The sequence below is a fragment of the Bos javanicus genome, chromosome 3 (genome assembly GCF_032452875.1).
Source record: "Bos javanicus breed banteng chromosome 3, ARS-OSU_banteng_1.0, whole genome shotgun sequence".
Lineage (NCBI taxonomy): Eukaryota > Metazoa > Chordata > Mammalia > Artiodactyla > Bovidae > Bos > Bos javanicus.
In genome coordinates, this window is record NC_083870.1 from 72,027,168 (window position 1) to 72,048,650 (window position 21,483).

The 21,483-nt window shown below is 39.2% G+C and overlaps 1 pseudogene; it reads right to left on the reverse strand.

Moving 5' to 3' along the window:
* Window positions 1–14,542, reverse strand: part of LOC133245202 (craniofacial development protein 2-like) — a 47,333-nt pseudogene extending 32,791 nt beyond the window's left edge.
* Between the last annotated feature and the right edge of the window lie 6,941 nt (window positions 14,543–21,483).

Genomic DNA, 21,483 nt, shown 5'->3' on the forward strand with positions numbered 1-21,483 from the left:
TTCCAAGGAATAAGCATCTTTTAATTTCATGGCTGCAGTCACCATCTGCAGTGATTTTTGAGCCCAAAAAATGAAGTCTGACACTGTTTGCACTGTTTCCCCATCTATTTCCCATGAAGTGATGGGACCAGATGCCATGATCTTCGTTTTCTGAATGTTGAGCTTTAAGCCAACTTTTTCACTCTCCACTTTCACTTTCATCAAGAGGCTTTTGAGTTCCTCTTCACTTTTGCCATAAGGATGGTGTCATCTGCATATATGAGGTTATTGATATTTCTCCCGGCAATCTTGATTCCAGCTTATGCTTCTTCCAGCCCAGTGTTTCTCATGATGTACTCTGCATGTAAGTTAAATAAGCAGGGTGACAATATACAGCCTTGACGAACTCCTTTTCCTATTTGGAACCAGTCTGTTTTTCCGTGTCCAGTTCTAACTGTTGCTTCCTGACCTGCATACAAATTTCTCAAGAGGCAGATCAGGTGGTCTGATATTCCCAACTCTTGAAGAATTTTCCACAGTTTATTGTGATCCACACAGTCAAAGGCTTTGACATAGTCAATAAAGCAGAAATACATATTTTTCTGGAACTCTCTTGCTTTTTCCATGATTCAGCGGATGTTGGCAATTTGATCTCTGGTTCCTCTGCCTTTTCTAAAACTAGCTTGAACATCAGGAAGTTCACGGTTAACATATTGCTGAAGCCTGGCTTGGAGAATTTTGAGCATTACTTTACTAGCATGTGAAATGAGTGCAATTATGCGGTAGTTTGAGCATTCTTTGGCATTGCCTTTCTTTGGGATTGGAATGAAAACTGACCTTTTCCAGTCCTGTGGCCACTGCTGAGTTTTCCAAATTTGCTGGCATATTGAGTGTAGCACTTTCACAGTATCATCTTTCAGGATTTGAAATAGCTCAACTGGAATTCCATCACCTCCACTAGCTTTGTTCATAGTGATGCTTTCTAAGGCCCACTTGACTTCACATTCCAGGATGTCTGGCTGTAAGTCAGTGATCACATCATCGTGATTATCTGGGTTGTGAAGATCTTTTTGTACAGTTCTTCTGGGTATTCTTGCCACCTCTTCTTAGTATCTACTGCTTCTGTTAGGTCCATACCATTTCTGTCCTTTATCGAGCCCATCTTTGCATGAAATGTTCCCTTGGTATCTCTAATATTCTTGAAGAGATCTCTAGTCTTCCCCATTCTGTTGTTTTCCTCTATTTCTTTGCATTGATCACTGAGGAAGGCTTTCTTATCTCCCCTGCTATTCTTTGGAACTCTGCATTCTGATACTTATATCTTTCCTTTTCTCCTTTGCTTTTCACTTCTCTTCTTTTCACAGCTATTTGTAAGGCCCCCCCAGACAGCCATTTTGGTTTTTTTTGCATTTTTTTTTCCACGAGGATGGTCTTTAACCCTGTCTCTTGTACAATGTCACAAACCTGCATCCATAGTTCATCAGGCACTCTATCCATCAGATCTAGTCCCTTAAATCTGTTTCTCACTTCCACTGTATAATCATAAGGGATTTGATTAAGGTCATACCTGAATGGTCTAGTGGTTTTCCCTACTTTCTTCAATTTAACTCTGAATTTGGCAATAAGGAGTTCATGATCTGAGCCACAGTCAGCTCCTGGTCTTGTTTTTGCTGACTGTGTAGAGCTTCTCCATCTTTGGCTGCAAAGAATATAATCAATCTGATTTCAGTGTTGATCATCTGGTGATGTCCATGTGTAGAGTCTTCTCTTGTGTTGTTGGAAGAGGGTGTTTGTTATGATCAGTGCATTTTTTGGGCAAAACTCTATTAGTCTTTGCCCTGCTTCATTCTGTATTCCAAGGCCAAATTTGCCTGTTACTCCAGGTGTTTCTTGACTTCCTACTTTTGCATTCCAGTCCCCTATAATGAAAAGGACATCTTTTTTGGGTGTTAGTTCTAAAAGGTCTTGTAGGTCTTCATAGAACCGTTCAACTTCAGCTTCTTCAGCATTACTGGTTGGCATAGACCTGGATTACTGTGGTATTGAATGGTTTGCCTTGGAAACTATCAGAGATCCTTCTGTCATTTTTGAGATTGCATCCAAGTACTGCATTATGGACTCTTTTATTGACCATGATGGCTACTCCATTTCTTCTGAGGGATTCTTGCCCGCAGTAGTATATATAATGGTCATCTGAGTTAAATTCACCCATTCCAGTCCATTTGAGTTCACTGAATCCTAGAATTTCGACATTCACTCTTGCCATCTCTTGTTTGACCACTTCCAATTTGCCTTGATTCATGGACCTGACATTCCAGGTTCCTATGCAATATTGCTCTTTATAGCATCGAACCTTGCTTCTATCACCAGTTACATCCACAGCTGGGTATTGTTTTTGCTTTGGCTCCATCCCTTCATTCTTTCTGGAGTTGTTTCTCCACTGATCTCCAGTAGCATATTGGGAACCTACTGACCTGGGGAGTTTCTCTTTCAGTATCCTATTATTTTGCCTTTTCATACTGTTCATGGGGTTCTCAAGGCAAGAGTACTGACGTGGTTTGCCATTCCCTTCTCCAGTGGACCACATTCTGTCAGATCTCTCTACCATGACCCGCCCATCTTGGGTTGCTCCACGGGCATGGCTTAGTTTCATTAAGTTAGACAAGGCTGTGGTCCTAGTGTGATTAGTTTGACTAGTTTTCTGTGAGTATGGTTTCAGTTTGTCTGCCCTCTGATGCCCTCTTGCAACACCTACCATCTTACTTGGGTTTCTCTTACCTTGGGCATGGGGTATCTCTCACGGCTACTCCAGCAAAGCGCAGCCGCTGCTCCTTACCTTGGATGAGGGGTATCTTCTCCCCGTTGCCCTTCCTGAACTTCAACGTGGGATAGCTCCTCTAGGCCCTCCTGTGCCCGTGCAGCCACGGCTCCTTGGACGTCGGGTTGGTCCTCCCAGCCGCTGCCCCTGGCCTCGGGCGTGGGGGCATGGGGCCGTGGGGTAGCTCCTCCCAGCTGCCAACTCTGACCTGGACGCAGGGTAATCCTCTCGTCGCCGCCTCTGACCTGGAATCAGGATAACTCCTCTCGGCCGCCCCCCTTGACCTCAGATATGGGGTAGATCCTCTCAGCCGTTCCTGCGCTGTTGCAGCCTGGCACTCTCGGCCGCTGCCCCTGACCTTGGACGTGGGGTAACTACTCTTGGCTGCCGCCCTTTGGGCATGGGGTTCTCCTGGCTTCTGCTCCTGACCTCAGACGTGGTGTAGCTTCTCTCAGCTGCGCTAAGTGCGCCGCTTGTTGCAGCTGCATACAGATGTCCAAAAAGCCTATGAAAAATGCTCAACATCATTAATTATTAGAGAAATGCAAATCAAAACTTCAATAATGTAAAATTGTATTTATATTAAATAAAAAAATCATTAGTTTATTATTATTAGTTAATAATAAAAATTAGTGGAAATAAAAAGTCACATTAATGATTAGCATTAATATGCCAAGTGTTGTACTTCAATCTTTACAAATGCAATATAATTATAATTTTATAACTAATTTTGAATCTATACACTTTCTCTGTTATATAAAAATGCTTGATCATGCTTTCTCAGAGTATGTGAAGTAGGGTAAAATAGTAGCTCATAAGAAGGTATAAACAAGCCAAGATTTCAGGAACATTTTATTCTATTAATTTCTCTCATTCTTTTTCACAACTCAGAACAGATCAGTCATGAATGGCCATGTAACTGCATTATAGCCTTCATATTTTACTTCATTTGCTCCAAATTTTCCTTTAGAAAAGCACAATCTTCTTCATCTCTTGAAAATATTTCTAGGATATAAAACTCGATTACCTGGTTTTTCAAAGACAATGTAGAATGCACGGGGGTGTTATAAATCTTGCTTGACAAAAGGACATGATGAAAATGACTTACCAAGTTTCTCCAAGAAAAAGAATAGAAGATACAATTATGTTAATGCTGTGCTGTGCTTTGTCACTCAGTTGTGTCTGACTCTTCCACCCCATGGACTATAGCCCACCAGGCTACTCTGTCCATGGGGATTCTCCAGGCAAGAACACTGGAGTGGGTTGCCATGCCCTCCTCCCATCTCTCTAACTTATTTATGTCATAATGTTTATGTCAATGTATGGGCTTCCCAGGTGGCACTAGTGGTAAAGAACCATCCTGCCAATACAGGAGGTACAAAAGATGAGGGTTCAATCCCTAGGTCGGGAAGCTTCCCTGGAAGAGAGCATGGCAACCTACTCCAGAATTCTTGACTGAAGAATCCCATGGACAAAGAACACTGGAAAGGCCACAGTCCATGGGGTCACAAAGAGTTGGACATGACAGAAGCAACTTAGCACATACATCATGTTAATATGGATACACACACGCACACAGGCACACACACACACACACACACACACACACATATATATACACACCTATATATATCTTGATATATATAATCAAGATTTCCAGGAGAAATATCAACAACCTCAGATTCATGTGACACCACTTTAATGGCAAAAAGTGAAGAAGGTAAAAGAGGAGAGTGAATAAGTTGGCTTAAATTGAACATTCAAGAAACGAATACCGTGTCATCTGGTCCCATCACTTCATGAGAAATAGATGGGGGAAAATGGAAACATTGATACATTTTATATTTTGGGGCTCCAAAAGAGCTTCCCTGATAGCTCAGCTGGTAAAGAACCTGCCTGCAATGCAGGAGACACCAGTTTGATTCCTGGCCAAAAAGATCCTCTGGAGAAGGGATAGCCTACCCACTCCAGTATTCTTGGGCTTCCCTGGTGGCTCAGTTGGTAAAAAATCCACCTGCAATGTGGGAGACCAGTGTTTGATCCCTGGGTTGGGAAGATCCCTTGGAGAAGGGCATGGCAACTCACTCCAGTATTCTTGCTTTGAGAATCCCCATGAACGGAGGAGCCTGGTGAGCTGCAGCTCATAGGGTTGCAAAGAGGAGGACATGACTGAGCAACAAAGCACACAGTACAGGGCTCCAAAATTATGGCAAATGGTGACTGCAGCCAAGAAATTAAAAGACTCTTGTTCCTTTGAAGAAAAATTATGACAAAAAAAGATCACTTTGCCAACAAAGGTCTGTATAGTCAAAGCTATGGTTTTTCCAGTAGTCATGTACAGATATGAGAGTTGGACCATAAAGAAACCTGAGTGCTGAAGAATTAATGCTTTCGAACTATGGTGCTGAAGTCTCTTGAGAGTCCCTTGGAGAGCAAGGAAATCAAACCGATCAATCCTAAAGAAAAGATGCCTTGAATAATCATTGGAAGGCCTGATGCTGAAGCTGAAGCTCCAATGCTTATAGTCACTTGATATAAAAAGCCGACTCATTGGAAAAGACCCTCATTCTAGAAAAGACAGGGCAAGAGGAGAAGGAAGCGACAGAGGATGAGATGGTTTGATGGTATCATCAACTCAATGGACATGAGTTTGAGCAAACTTCTGGAGAGGGTAAAGGACAAGGAAGCCTAATGTTCTGCAGTCCATGGGGTCGCAAATAGTTAGATAACTCTTACCAACTGAACCACAAATGCCTCTCTCTCTATATATATATATATTTAGAGATTTTTTATAATAAATTATCTCATGTGATTATAGAGGTTGAGAAGTCCCACAATCTGCTATCCACCAGCTGGAGAACCAGAAAAGCCTATGGTATAATTCCTGTTCATGTTCAAAGACCAGGGAACCAGGAGAGCCGAATGTGTAAGTTCCAGCCTGAGTTCAGGAGAACATCAAAGTCTTAATATGAAAACACTTGTGTAGAGAGAGCACCTTTTGTTCTCTTCAGGCCTCCCAACACATTGGATGAGAACCCTCCTGCCACCCTCTTTCCTCCCTTCCCCACACACACACAAAGGAAGGGAAAGTTGCTTTCTGAATCTTACCTATTCAGATGTTAATCTCATCCATAAACACTCTCACAAGTGTACAGAATAATGCTTTTTTTGGCCATTCCCTGTTCCAATAAAATTGAAAGAAAATGATTTTTCATTGCAGAGCCCCTAAGAAAGGTAATGGTAATAGCTCTTATTAATTCCTTGGTGATGACACAAGTTTAAGACCAAGAGATATTGTTACAGTATATTACCTTATAAATAAAATTTTAAATTAATTGATTTATTTTAATTGGAGGATAATTATTTTACAATACTGTAGTGTTTTTTGCCATACATTTATATGAATCAGCTATGGGTCTACATGTGTCCCCCATCCTGAAGCCCCCTCCCACATCCCTCCCCATCCAATCCCTCATGGTCATCCCAGTGCACTGATCTTGAGCACCCTGTCTCATGCATCAAACCTGGACTGGCTATCTATTTCACCTATGGTAATATACATGTTTCAATGCTATTCTCTCAAATCATCACACCCTTGCCTTCTCCCACAGAGTCCAAAAGTCTGTTCCTTATATCAGTGTCTCTTTTTAGCTCTTTTGTATATAGGGTCATCATTACCATCTTTCTAAATTCCATATATTTGCATTAATATACTGTATTGGTGTTTTTCTTTCTGACTTACTTCACTCTGTATAATAGGCTCCAGTTTCATCCACTTCATTAGAACTGATTCAAATGTGTTCTTTTTAATAGCTGAGTAATATCCCACTGTGTATATGTACCATGGCTTTCTTATCCATTCATCTGCTGGTGGACATCTAGGTTGCTTCCATGTCCTAGATATTGTAAACAGTGTTGCAATGAACAATAGGGTAAACTTGCCTCTTTCAATTCTGGTTTCCTCAGTGTGTATGCCCAGCAGTGGGATTGCTGGGTCATGTGACAGTTCTATTTCCAGATTTTTAAGGAATCTCCACACCGTTAGCCATAGTGGCTGTACAAGTTTGCATTCCCACCAAAAGTGTAAGAGGGTCCCCTTTTCTCCACATCCTCTTCAGCATTTATTGTTTGTAGACTTTGTGATGGCAGCCATTCTGACTGGTGTGAGATGGTACTTCACTGTAGTTTTGATTTGCATATCTCTAACAATGAGTGATGTTGAACATCTTTTCATGTGTTTGTTAGCCATCAGTATGTCTTCTTTGGAGAAATGTCTATTTAGTTCTTTGGCCCATTTTTTGATTGGGTCGTTTATTTTTCTGGTATTGAGCTGCATGAGCTGTTTCTATATTTTTGAGATTAATTCTATGTGAGTTGCTTCATTTTCTATTATTTTGTTCCATTCTGAAGGCTGTCTTTCACCTTGATTATAGTCTCTTTTATTGTGCAAAAGCTTTTAAGTTTAATTAGGTCCCATTTGTTTATTTTTGCTTTTATTTCCATTACTCTGGGAGGTGGGTCATAAAGGATCCTGCTGTGATTTATGTCAGAGAGTGTTTTGTCTATGTTTTCCTCTAGGAGGTTTATAGTTTCTGGTTTCCTATTTAGATCTTTAATCCATTTTGAGTTTATTTTTGCGTATGGTGTTAGAAAGTGTTCTAATTTCATTCTTTTATATATTGTTGACCAGTTTTCCCAACACATTTTGTTAAAGAGATTGTCTTTCCTCAATTGTATATTTTTGCCTCCTTTGTCAAAGATAAAATGTCCATAGGTATGTGGATTTATTTCTGGGCTTTCTATTTTGTTCCATTGACCTATATATCTGTCTGTGTGCCAGTACCATACTGTCTTGATGACTGTAGCTTTGTAGTATGCTCTGAAGACAGACAGGTTGATTCCTCCAGTTCCATTCTTCTTTCTCAAGATTGCTTTGGCTATTTGAGGGTTTTTGTACTTCCATACAAATTGTGAAATTATTTTTTCTAGTTCTGTGAAAAATACCATTGTTAGCTTGATAGGGATTGCATTGAATCTATAGATTGCTTTGGTTAATATACTCATTTTCACTATATTGATTCTTCCAATCCATGAACATGATATATTTCTCCATCTATTTCTGTCATCTTTTATTTCTTTCATCAGTGTTTTATAGTTTTCTATATATAGGTCTCATAAATAATTTTCAAGACCTCTGTTGTACATTCTAGTTTCAACTCTTTTTTTGTAATCATGTGGTATTGGGCAAAGTAAAACCAAAAATTTTGTGACAGGAGAATTTAACTGCTTACCTCACAGAACCATTGTAAGTACCAAATTAGATAAGATTTGCTCCATGAAATTGCTAAAAATATATTTTATTATTGTTTTACTTGACAATCAAATGCTTATATGTTCATTATAATTATAATTATCTATTGCCCTATAATGCAATGAATTGTAGCCCTTAAAAATTTAGTTCCACCTAACTTTTGATAGGGAGAAGGCAATGGCACCCCACTCCAGTACTCTTGCCTGGAAAATCCCATGGACGGAGGAGCCTGGAAGGCTGCAGTCCATGGGGTCACTAAGAGTCAGACATAACTGAACGACTTCACTTTGACTTTTCACTTTCATGCATTGGAGAAGGAAATGGCAACCCACTCCAGTGTTCTTGCCTGGAGAATCCCAGGGACGGGGAGCCTGGTGGGCTGCCATCTGTGGGGTTGCACAGAGTCGGACACGACTGAAGTGACTTAGCAGCAGCAGCAGCAACTTTTGATAAATTTTATACCTTCTTAGCGTTATCAGTGACATAACCTTATTAAAATAACGTGCAATTATTTTTGTGCTAATATACTCCAAAGTAACCCTTAAATAGAACAAAAGGAGATGCTTGAACTCACCATAATTTAAAAAAAAAAAAAAAAGCTATAATTAGACAATAGATAATCTATCAGCAGAAGAAACCTCAGGCCTGGGCTGGTTCCTGATTAATTATTCAAGTAGTTTTCAAACATATCCCCTACTAGAACCATCTAATCATGCCTACTAGTAGGGGATAGTATTAAAATACTTAACACATCCATACTAGATATTAAGCCATGATGTGTTCTTAGGGTAGTCAAGACCATAGGTTCACTGTGTCAGCACAAACAACAGTTTCACAATGACTTTGAGTTTGGTGCTTTTGCAAAACACTGTACCATATGCGTCAAGGCTGTATATTGTCACCCTGCTTATTTAACTTATATGCAGAGTACATCATGAGAAACGCTGGACTGGAAGAAGCACAAGCTGGAATGAAGATTGCTGGGAGAAATATCAATCACGTCAGATATGCAGATGACACCACCCTTACAGCAGAAAGTGAAGAGGAACTCAAAAGCCTCTTGATGAAAGTGAAAGAGGAGAGTGAAAAAGTTGGCTTAAAGCTCAACATTCAGAAAACCAAGATTATGGTATCTGGTCCCATCACTTCATGGGAAATAGATGGGGAAACAGTGGAAACAGTGTCAGACTTTATTTTTTTGGGCTCCAAAATCACTGCAGATGGTGACTGCAGCCATGAAATTAAAAGACGCTTACTCCTTGGAAGGAAAGTTATGACCAACCTAGATAGCATACTCAAAAGCAGAGACACTACTTTGCCAACAAAGGTCCGTCTAGTCAAGCCTATGGTTTTTCCAGTGGTCGTGTATGGATGTGAGAGTTGGACTGTGAAGAAGGCTGAACGCCGAAGAATTGATGCTTTTGAACTGTGGTGTTGCAGAAGATTCTTGAGAGTCCCTTGGACTGCAAGGAGATCCAACCAGTCCATTCTGAAGGAGATCAGCCCTGGGATTTCTTTGGAAGGAATGATGCTAAAGCTGAAACTCCAGTACTTTGGCCACCTCATGCAAAGAGTTGACTCATTGGAAAAGACTCTGATGCTGAGAGGCATTGGGGGCAGGGGGAGAAGGGGACGACAGAGGATGAGATGGTTGGATGGCATCACTGACTCGATGGACATGGGTCTGAGTGAACTCTGGGAGTTGGTGATGGACAAGGAAGCCTGGAGTGCTGCGATTCATGGGGTCGCAAAGAGTCGGACACAACTGAGCAACTGAACTCAACTGAACTGTACCATACGGTGGTCCTAAGAGATTAGGAAATCTAAAGAGTCTTAGTCTACAATCAGATTTTTAACTCAAATATTTTACCAATGCATATTTACTTGTATGCATAAGTAAACATTTCACTTTATATTCAGCTTGAAATTATATACTTATATTCTGAGACTTAAGAAAATACAAACTTACTGTTGAAGTAAACTTAAAGTATTTATTTCTTTCATTAGAATAGAACTTTTCTAGTGATTTTCTTTTTCTTTTATTTTAGTGTGGTTGACTGAAATGTGTTCTCTTAGGAAGACCTGTTGTTACTGCTTATGTATCTTTTCATCTGCTAGCCTAAAAGCTCCTGGCTAGTAGATAGCATACCATTCAATATTCCTGGCCCATTCATTAATCAGGTGTTTCTAATGGAATGAATTCTCCGGACAAATTGGACAATAAAATTAAATGGATGGGGTAAATAAAATAATTGGCAAACAGAGTAAACCAGCGTAGGGAAATCAGAGTTTCAGAATAGGATACTTTACTGTTTGAAGTATCATTAGTAAGCTAGCATTCTACAAAAAAAAAGTGGCCTCAAAATATAAACAAATGTTCCCTTACTAGAATTCCTAATCAAACCTTGGAATTGAATAACATTATCTAAATTTATTTGATACATTATTGCAAACACTGCTAATGTAATGTACCTTTGAATTTCCAACATGTAAGATAAAGTATTAAAAGTTTCTCAAATTTCTTTACTGCAAGGTATACTAATATTCTCCAAAACACATTTTTAAAAATGGGTAGAAAAAAGGTTAATATTTGTAAGGCATTTTCTTTGTACCTTAGGCATTTTCTAGAGCACTCAAGTCTACTAGCTCTAAGAGCTTCAACAACTGTTTCTCATTAAATCACCTCATACTCTTCTCCAGCACACACACACACACACACACACAAACACACACGGATGTGTCCACCTATATTTCAGGGAAGCCAACAATGACCTGCTTCAGGAGTATTTTTTCAACATTCCACACCGAGGCAAATGCTTCCATACTTATCAACTCCTAACTTTCCAATGTTAACTATTACTTTGTTTCTACTTTTAAAAAAAGCTATTATCACTATTTTATTATTTTGTATGCGTTACTCCTTTTAATTAAACATACTTAAAACTCCATGGCTGGAATATGGTCTATATTTTTAAGAGCTTAATCTTTTGTACCTTAGTTCAGTTCAGTTCAGTCAAGTTCAGTCACTCAGTCATGTCCGACTCTTTGCGGCCCCATGAATCACAGCACGCCAGGCCTCCCTGTCCATCACCACTCCTGGAGTTCACTCAAACCCATGTTCATCGAGTCAGTGATGCCATCCAGCAATCTCATCCTCTGTCATCCCTTTCTCCTCCTGCCCCAATAATTCCCAGCATCAGAGTCTTTTCCAGTGAGTCAACTCTTCTCATGAGGTGGCCAATGTATTGGAGTTTCAGCTTCAGTATCAATCCTTCCAATGAACACCCAGGACTGATCTCCTTTAGGATGGACTGGTTGGATCTCCTGGCAGTCCAAGGGACTCTCAAGAATCTTCTGCAACACCACAGTTCAAAAGCATCAATTCTTGGGCACTCAGGTTTCTTCACAGTCCAACTCTCACATCTATACATGACCACTGGAAAAACCATAGCCTTGACTAGATGGACCTTTGTTGGCAAAGTTATATGTCTGCTTTTCAATATACTATCTAGGTTGGTCATAACTTTCCTTCCGAGGAGTAAGCGTCTTTTAATTTCATGGCTGCAGTCACCATCTGCAGTGATTTTGGAGCCCCCAGAATAAAGTCTGCCACTGTTTTCACTGTTTCCCCATCTATTTCCCATGAATTGATGGGACCAGATGCCATGATCTTCGTTTTCTGAATGTTGAGCTTTAAGCCAACTTTTTCACTCTCCTCTTTCACTTTCATCAAGAGGTTTTAGTTCCTCTTCACTTTCTTCCATAAGGGTGGTGTCATGTGCATATCTGAGGTGATTGATATTTTTCCCAGCAATCTTGATTCCAGCTTGTGTGTCTTCCAGCCCAGCATTTCTCATGATGTACTCTGCATATAAGTTAAATAAGCAGGGTGACAATATACAGCCTTGATGTACTCCTTTTCCTATTTGGAACCAGTCTGTTCCATGTCCAGTTCTAACTGTTGATTCCTGACCTGCATACAGATTTCTCAAGAGGCAGGTCAGGTGTTCTGGTATCCCCATCTCTTTCAGAATTTTCCACAGTTTATTGTGATCCACACAGTCAAAGGCTTTGGCATAGTAAATAAAGTAGAAATAGACGTTTTTCTGGAACTCTCTTGCTTTTTCCATGATCCAGCAGATGTTGGCAATTTGATCTCTGGTTCCTCTGCTTTTTCGAAAATGAGTTTGAACATCTGGAAGGTCATTGTTCACGTACTGCTGAAGCCTGGCTTGGAAAATTTTGAGCATTACTTTACTAGCATGTGAGATGAGTGCAATTGTGTGGTAGTTTGAGCATTCTTTGGCATTGCCTTTCTTTGGGATTGGAATGAAAACTGACCTTTTCCAGTCCTGTGGCCACTGCTGAGTATTCCAAATTTCCTGGCATATTGAGTGCAGCACTTTCACAGCATCATCTTTCAGGATTTGACATAGCTCAACTGGAATTCCATCAGTTCCACTACCTTTGTCTGTAGTGATACTTTCTCAGGCCCACTTGACTTCACATTCCAGGATGTCTGGCTCTAGGTCAGTGATCACACCATCGTGATTATCTGGGTCATGAAGATGTTTTTTATACAGTTCTTCTGTGTATTATTTCCACCTCTTCTTAATATCTTCTGCTTCTGTTATGTCCATACCATTTCTGTCCTTCATCGAGCCCATTTTTCCATGAAATGTTCCCTTGGTATCTCTAATTTTCTTGAAGAGATCTCTAGTCTTTCCCATTCTGTTATTTTCCTCTATTTCTTTGCACTGATTGCCGAGGAAGGCTTTCTTATCTCTCCTTGCTATTCCTTGGAACTCTGCATTCAGATGCTTATATCTTTCTTTTTCTCCTTTGCTTTTCACTTCTCTTCTTTTCACAGCTATTTGTAAGGCCCCCTAGACCACCATTTTGCTTTTTTGCATTTCTTTTCCATGGGGATTGTCTTGATCCCTGTCTCCTTTACAATGTCACGAACTTCCATCCATAGTTCATCAGGCACTCTATCTATCAGATCTAGTCCCTTAAATCTATTTCTCACTTCCACTGTATAATCATAAGGGATTTTTAGGTCATACCTGAATGGTCTAGTGGTTTTCCCTACTTTCTTCAATTTAAGTCTGAATTGGCAATAAGGAGTTCATGATTTGAGCCACACTCAGCTCCTGGTCTTGTTTTTGCTGACTGTATAGAGCTTCTCCATCTTTGGCTGCAAAGAATATAATCAATCTGATTTCAGTGTTGACCATCTGGTGATGTCCATATGTAGAGTCTTCTTTTGTGTTGTTGGAAGACAGTGTTTGTTATGACCAGTGTGTTCCCTTGAAAAAACTCTATTAGCCTTTGCCCTGCTTCATTCCGTACTCATAGGCCAAATTTGCCTGTTACTCCAGGAGTTTCTTGACTTCCTACTTTTACATTCCAGTCCCCTATAATGTAAAGGACATCTTTTGGGGGTTTAGTTCTAATAGGTCTTGTAGGTCTTCATAGAACCATTCAACTTCAGCTTCTTCAGCATTGCTGGTTGGGGCATAGACCTGGATTACCATAATATTGCATGGTTTACCTTGGCAACGAACAGAGATCATTCTGTTGTTTTTGAGATTGCATTCAAGTACTGCATTTCGGATCTTTTGTTGACCATGATGGCTACTCCATTTCTTCTAAGGGATTCCTGCCTACAGTAGTAGATATAATGGTCATCTGATTTAGATTCACCCATTCAGTCCTTTTTAGTTTGCTGACTCCTAGAATGTCGATATTCACTCTTGCCATCCCTTGTTTGACCACTTCCAATTTGCCTTGATTCATGGACCTGAAATTCAGGTTCCTATGCAATATTGCTCTTTATAGCATTGGACCTTGCTTCTATTACCAGTCACATCCACAGTTGGGTATTGTTTTTGCTTTGTCTCCATCCCTTCATTCTTTCTGGAGTTATTTCTCCACTGATCTCCAGTAGCATTTTGGGCACCTATGACCTGGGAAGTTCCTCTTTCAGTATCCTATCATTTTACCTTTTCATACTGTTCATGTGGTTCTCAAGGCAAGAATATTGAAGTAGTTTGTCATTCACTTCTCCAGTGGACCACATTCTGTCAGATCTCTCCACCATGACCTGTCCATCTTGGGTGGCCCCACATGGCATGGCTTAGTTTCATTGAGTTACACAAGGCTGTGGTCCATGTGATCAGATTGGCTAGTTTTCTGTGAGTATGGTTTCAGTGTGTCTGCCCTCTGATGCCCTCTTGAAACACATACCATCTTACTTGAGTTTCTCTTACCTTGGACATAGGGTATCTCTTCATGGCTGCTCCAGCAAAGCACAGCCACTGCCTCTTACCTTCGAGGAGAGGTACCTCCTCACGGCCGCCCTTCCTGACCTTGGATGTGGAGTAGCTCTTCTCAGCCTTCCTGCACCCACACAACTGCTGCTCCTTGGACATGGGGTAGCTTTGTGTCTAGTGGCTTATACTTAAAGTTTGAAATACATAGGTCAATGGACATGGAGGCAGAGTAAATGTTGAATATAATTTTCAACTTGACAGTCAGTGTGGGAATGGAAGAGACATAGGTCATGAAGGAAATGAGAATTGCCATAAGAAATGAGACAATATAAGATTTCCAACACAAAGTTATGTGACCTGAAGTAAAGTATTTACATCCATTGAGCATAAGCTATATTATCTGATATTTAAAAAGAGAGAACATTAGATGGAGTTGAAAGGGATTTGGAAATTTTATTGGCCCTGGTCTATTGTTTCTTACTAAATTCCACCCTGCCCCCTACCCCATTTTGCCATATGCCAACCTAAAACTACAAGAGATGAAAAATTACTAAATTCAGACAAACCCAAAACTTCAGCACCTAGGCGAACTTGAAGTCCACATTCACCTCTAAAATTTCATGATCTCTTAATTTTGTTGTGTGTCTAGATTATCATACTTTAAGAGGTAAGAAAATTAGAATCAATATCAAATTCAATAATGAAGATAGATCTTTGAACCAAATGTGAAAGCTAAACCAATAAAAGCCCTATGAAAATGCATACTTAAGAACCTCATCTGGTCAGCAAATACTGATCACAAAAAGCTTCAAATATCAATATAACTATATACTCTTCATTAAACAAATAAAAACATTTTGCAAAAATAGGACACTGCGGAAAAGTAATGGTGCAACAATCTGGTAGAAGATGCTTCGGTTAGTTTTTCCATATCCATGACTTCTTATAATAAGAACAGAGAGGTAATAAATGATACCAAATTACATACAGGGTTGGAGCCTTAATTAAGTATCTTGCTTACTCCAAAGATGCACATAGATGTGATTCAACAGTTGCATTTTTCTAAAACATGTATAGAGGAAATCACACCAAAGTTTAAGATGAAGATAAAGAGGCGAGTTAAGGTCTCCCATAAACAGTGTGACCTCTCAATGTGATTTACTGGGGTACTACACATTGGAGTGCATTTGCAGGACTACGAAATTATATACCATTATATCGGAATCCTAAAAAAATGCATCTACATATGCATCTATTTGAAAAATATGAGGGAAAAGGACAAAGGAAACTGATTGTAGGGTAGCAGAGGCATAGTAAATGTTGAATACAATTTGCAACTTGACAGTCAGTGTTGAGAAAGTTTTAAGCCAGAGTGGTAATGGTGGCTATAATGAAATCATTCCACTTAAACCTTTGCAAATTCACACTTTCACCTGCCATTTCTCTTTTTGAAGTAACTGTCGGTGCTTGCAGTGCTTCTAAAGCTAAGTGGTTTAGGCTGCATATGGCTAATTAACTTCCACAACCATTTCCCTCAGTATATTTAGAGTGTAATATTTAATTATCATTATCACACGTGCCCAGCCCCCTCACCATAGATGCTTTAATATGGGCATGGCAGAAAGCCACAATTCTTTTTTTTTTTTTTTTTTTATTCTTCCAATTTTATTTTATTTTTAAACTTTACATAATTGTATTAGTTTTGCCAAATATCAAAATGAATCCGCCACAGGTATACATGTGTTCCCCATCCCGAACCCTCCTCCCTCCTCCCTCCCCATACCATCCCTCTGGGCCGTCCCAGTGCACCAGCCCCAAGCATCCAGCATCATGCATCGAACCTGGACTGGCAACTTGTTTCCTACATGATATTTTACATGTTTCATTGCCATTCTCCCACATAGAAAGCCACAATTCTAAAGGTTAAAGCTCTGCCTACATTACCCCCACTGGAGTTTGGCTGCTAAGAGGCAATAGAAATCTGCTTAACTCACAATTGCTTATGTTTAATTGTATGAGAAAATCCATTTCTTGAAGTATGAGTCTTGAGTGCCAGCAAGATTCACGTACACTTGATGGAAACATTTAGTCTGAGAATATCCCATGTTAATACTTTAAAAGTTAAGACTCATTTTATGTAGCATAATTTGCTGTGGTGAAGAATATCAAATGAGGAGAATAATTTAACAGGATAACATTGGGAATGTAATGGGCCCACATTCTTCAGTCGATGAGAGGAGTCTTATAAAATTGTATTTCTAACAAAACAAATATAATATTTCATTCCTGCTGTTATCAGCTTCCTTTCAGCTTATTTTGCCTCTTTTCCTTGGCTAACCCCAGGGAAGTTTGGGAGATTTCAAAAGAAATAGAAACAAGACTGAGATAGGCAGTCCTGAGGTCCATCCAAATACAATGATTAAGTAAACAAGAGAGGCATAGCTCCAAGACTTAAGTGACTTGCTTAATGCTCTATGGGGAAACATGTATGCTAATAAAGAATTCAGGACGCTGGGTTTGTTTTTGCTTTTTCTTTTTGTAGCAAATCTAGAATTCAGACTATGTAGAGTTGTGTCCTGCCTTCAGTGTGATTGACCTTTAGGAGTTTTATTATGAAAGAAATAGGTTGGATAGCATTTTGAATATTAGAATTTAAATGCTTAAATCTGGACTATATTAACTCATTAAATAATCTGTTGCTCTGTAAAGCAATAATCCATTATTTTTAACAATGGACTAAATTATGTAACAAACAGAAGAAAATGCACAATGCATTTTTTTCATATTTGTGTCACTTAAGAATGTACAGTATAATAGGCTTTCCATTTTCTCAAGATCCATGTAGAAAATTATTTCTGATACAGAGTTACTTCTGTTTTATGCTTCATTTATCAAGGAAAGGTAATAATCTTATGGTAAATGTTAAATTATATATTATATGACCCATTAATCAAAAGAATAGCTGAAGATGAATAAACATTATCTTCAGTTTGATGAAACAGACCTATGTTGTTTATTCTTCTGTCCCTCATAGAAAGAAGAGAGTGAAAAAGTTGGCTTAAAGCTCAACATTCAGAAAACTAAGATCATGGCATCTGGTCCCATCACTACATGGCAGATAGATGTGGAAACAGTGGAAACAGTGTTATTCTATTTTTCTGTGTTATTATTTTTCTGGGCTCCAAAATCATTGCACATGGCAATTGCAGCCATGAAATTAAACTTTCATTGGAAGGAAAGTTATGACCAGCCTAGACAGCATATTAAAAAGCAGAGACATTACTTTGCCAATAAAGGTCCTTCTGGTCAAGGCTATGGTTTTTCCATTGGTCACATATGGATGTGAGAGTTGGACTATAAAGAAAGCTGAGCACCAAAGAATTGATGCTTTTGAACTGTGGTGTTGGAGAAGACTCTTGAGAGTCCCTTGGACTTCAAGGATATCCAACCAGTCCATCCTAAAGGAATCAGTCCTGGGTGTTCATTGGAAGGACTGATGTTGAAGCTGAAATGCCAATACTTTGGCAACCTGATGTGAAGAGCTGACTCATTGGAAAAGACCCTGATGCTGGGAAAGATTGAGGGCAGGAGGAGAAGGGGATGACAGAGGATGAGATGGTTGGATGGCATCATCAACTCGATGGACATGGGTTTGGGTGGACTCCAGGAGTTGGTGATGGACAGGGAGGCCTGGCGTGCTGCAGTTCATGGGGTCGCAAAGAGTTGGACATGACTGAGCGACTGAACTGAACTGAATTATTTAATTTCAGAAATAGTTTAAGGATACTCTTTTTCTGGATGGACTGTGGCAAATGTAGAAAAAAAATTTGTTAAGCAGAAATTGTGAAGAGTTAATGTGCCAATACTTTGACTCCTGTGAATACAAACAGTAACATGAATACCTGTTGTATAATAAAGAATTTGCTTGATTTGGTTCCAGGTTCCAAGAGCAGTATCTAAACCCTTGGAATTTCCCTAATGTTGAGAGTGTCTTTGTTATTCATGGTGGGCTTTTGGGGCTATGGTTTTGTTTATGCTAATGAGGTGACCCGAGGTGGGCCCTCAGATATTTCAAGGTTATGGGCTGGACATGCAAGGAAGATTAACCATGTGATTAAGTGGTTGGAGCTTTGACATACTTGATTTTAGGAGTCTGACCTCAAAGGGAGGGTGACTTAAGACTGAGTTTAACCAGGTGGACAATGTCTGTGTAGTAAAACTCCATCCAAAGCTCTGGACGTCTCAGTTTGATTGAACTTCTTGGTTGGTGATACACATTGATGTGCGGGGAGGGTGATATGTCCTGAGGACATGGTGGGTGCTATCCATATGCAACCCTGCCAGACCACATCCCATGTTTCTTCTTCATTTGACTAGTCCAATTTGTATTCTTTGTAATAAAATTGTAATTTTAATCTTAAATTCTTTGAGTTATTTTAGTTGATTATTGAACCTGAAAGGGTAGCAGAAACCCCCTACCAGTTGTAGCCAGTTAATCAGACTCAGACACGACTGAACTGAACTGAACCATTAAGAAGGATAAAATAATGCCATTTGCAGCAATATATATTAGCATACAAAGTGAAATGTCAGAGAAAGCAAATATCATATTATATCATTTGTGTGTGGACTCTAAAACATGATACAAATAAACTTATTGATAAAACAGAAACAAAGATTATAGGTGAAAATTTCCCCAACATGGAAAAGGAAATAATCAAGGAAATCCAAGATGCACAAAGAGTTCCATACAGGATAAACCCGTGGAGAAATACACCAGGACACATACTAATCAAACTAACAAAAACTAAACACAAAGAAAGAATATTAAAAGCAGTAAGGGAAAAGCAACAAGTAACATACAAGGGAAACCCCTTAACAGCTGATCTTTCAGCAGAAATTCTGCAGTCCAGAATGGAATGGCAGAATGTATTTAAAGTAATGAAAGGGAAAAATCTACAACCAAGATTACTATACCTAGCAAGGATCTCATTCAAAATTGTTAGAGAAATAAAAAGTTTTTCAGACAAGCAAAAGTTAAGAGAATTCAGTACCACCAAACCAGTTTTACAACAAATGTTAAAGGGACTTATATAGTCAATAAATGCAACAGAAGAAAAAAGATCTACAAAATCAACCCCAAAGAATTATGAAAATGGCAATAGGAACATATATATCAATAATTACTTTAAATGTAAATGAATTAAATATTCCAACAAAAAGACACAGACTGGATGAATGGACACAAAAACAAGACCAATATGTGTGCTGTCTACAAGAAACCCACTTCAGACCTCAAGACACATAGACTAAAAGTTAGAGGAATGAAAAATATATTCTATGCACCTGGGAAGCAAAAGAAAGCTAGAGTAACAATCTTCATATCAGACAAAATAGACCTTAAAATAAAGAATAGTACAAGAGATAAGGATCTCCTTGCTGCCCAAGGGACTCTCAAGTGTCTTTTCCAACGCCACAGTTCAAAAGCATCAAATCTTTGGCACTGGCTTTCTTTATAGTCCAACACTCACATCCATATATGACTACTGGAAAAACCATAGACTTGACTAGATGGACCTTTATTGGCAAAGTAATGTCTCTTCTTTCTAATATGCTGTCTAGGTTGGTCATAACTTTCCTTCGAAGGAGCAAGCATCTTTTAATTTCATGGCTGCAGTCACTATCTGCTGTGATTTTGTAGCCCCCACCCCTAAATTAAGTCTGTCACTGTTTCCATTGTTTCCCCATACATTTTCCATGAAGAGATGGGATCATATGCCAAGATTAGTTTTTTGAATGTTGAGTTTTAAGCCAGAATATTCATTCTCCTCTTTCACATTCAACAAGAGGCTCTTTAGTTCCTCTTCAATTCCTGTGACAAGTGTGGTGTCATCTGCATATCTGAGGTTGTTGATATTTTTCCCGGCAATCTTGATTCCAGCTTGTGCTTCATCCAACCCAGCATTTCTCATGATGTACTCTGCATATAAGTTAAATTAATTAAACAATATTCAGCCTTGACAAACTCCTTTCCCGATTTGGAACCAGTCTGTTGTTTCATGTCCAGTTCTAACTGTTGCTTCTTGACCTGCATACGTATTTCTCAGGAGACAGGTTCAGGTGATCTGGTATTGCCATCTCTTTCAGAATTGTCCACAGTTTGTTGTGATCCACAGTCAAAGGCTTTAGCATAGTCAATAAAGCAGAAGTAGATGTTTTCTTGGAAATCTCTTGCTTTTTCAATAATCCAACAGATGTGGGCAATTTGATCTCTAGTTCCCCTGCCTTTTCTAAATCCAGGTTGAATATCTGGAAGTTCATGGTTCATGTATTATTGAAGGCTGGCTTGGAGAATTTTAAGCATTTCTTTGCTAGCATGTGAAATAAGTGCAATTGTGTGGTAGTCTGAGTATTCTTTGGCATTGCCTTTCTTAGGGATTGGAATGAAAACTGACCTTTTCCAGTCCTGTGGCCACTGCTGAGTTTTCCGAATTTACTGGCATGTTGAGTGCGGCACATTCACAGCATCATCTTTTAGGATTTGAAATAGCTCAGTTGGAATTCCATCACTTCCACTAGATTTGTTTATAGTGTTTCTTCCTAATGCCCATTTGACTTTGCATTCCAGGATGCCTGGCTCTAGGTGAGTGATCACACCATCGTGATTATCTGGGTCGTGAAGATCTTTTTTATATGGTTCTTCTCTATTTTTGCCACCTTTTCTTAATATTTTCTGCTTCTGTTAGTTCCATACCATTGAAATGAAAAAAAGCAAACTGGTTGTCTGAGGAGGCCTTACAAGTAGCTATGAACTGAAGAGGAATGAAAGACAAAGCAGAAAAGGAAAGATATACCCATTTGAATGCGGAGTTGCAAAGAATAACAAGGAGAGATATGAAAGCCTTCCTCAGTGACTAAGGCAAAGAAATAGAGGAAAGCAATAGGATGGGAAAGACTGGAGATCTCTTCAAGAAAATTAGAGATACCAAGGGAATATTTCATTTAGAGAAAAGCTAACGCCTATCTTTCTAAAACTCTTTCAAAAAACTGAAGAGGAAGGAACACTTCCAAATGCATTCTATGAGGCCACAATCACACTG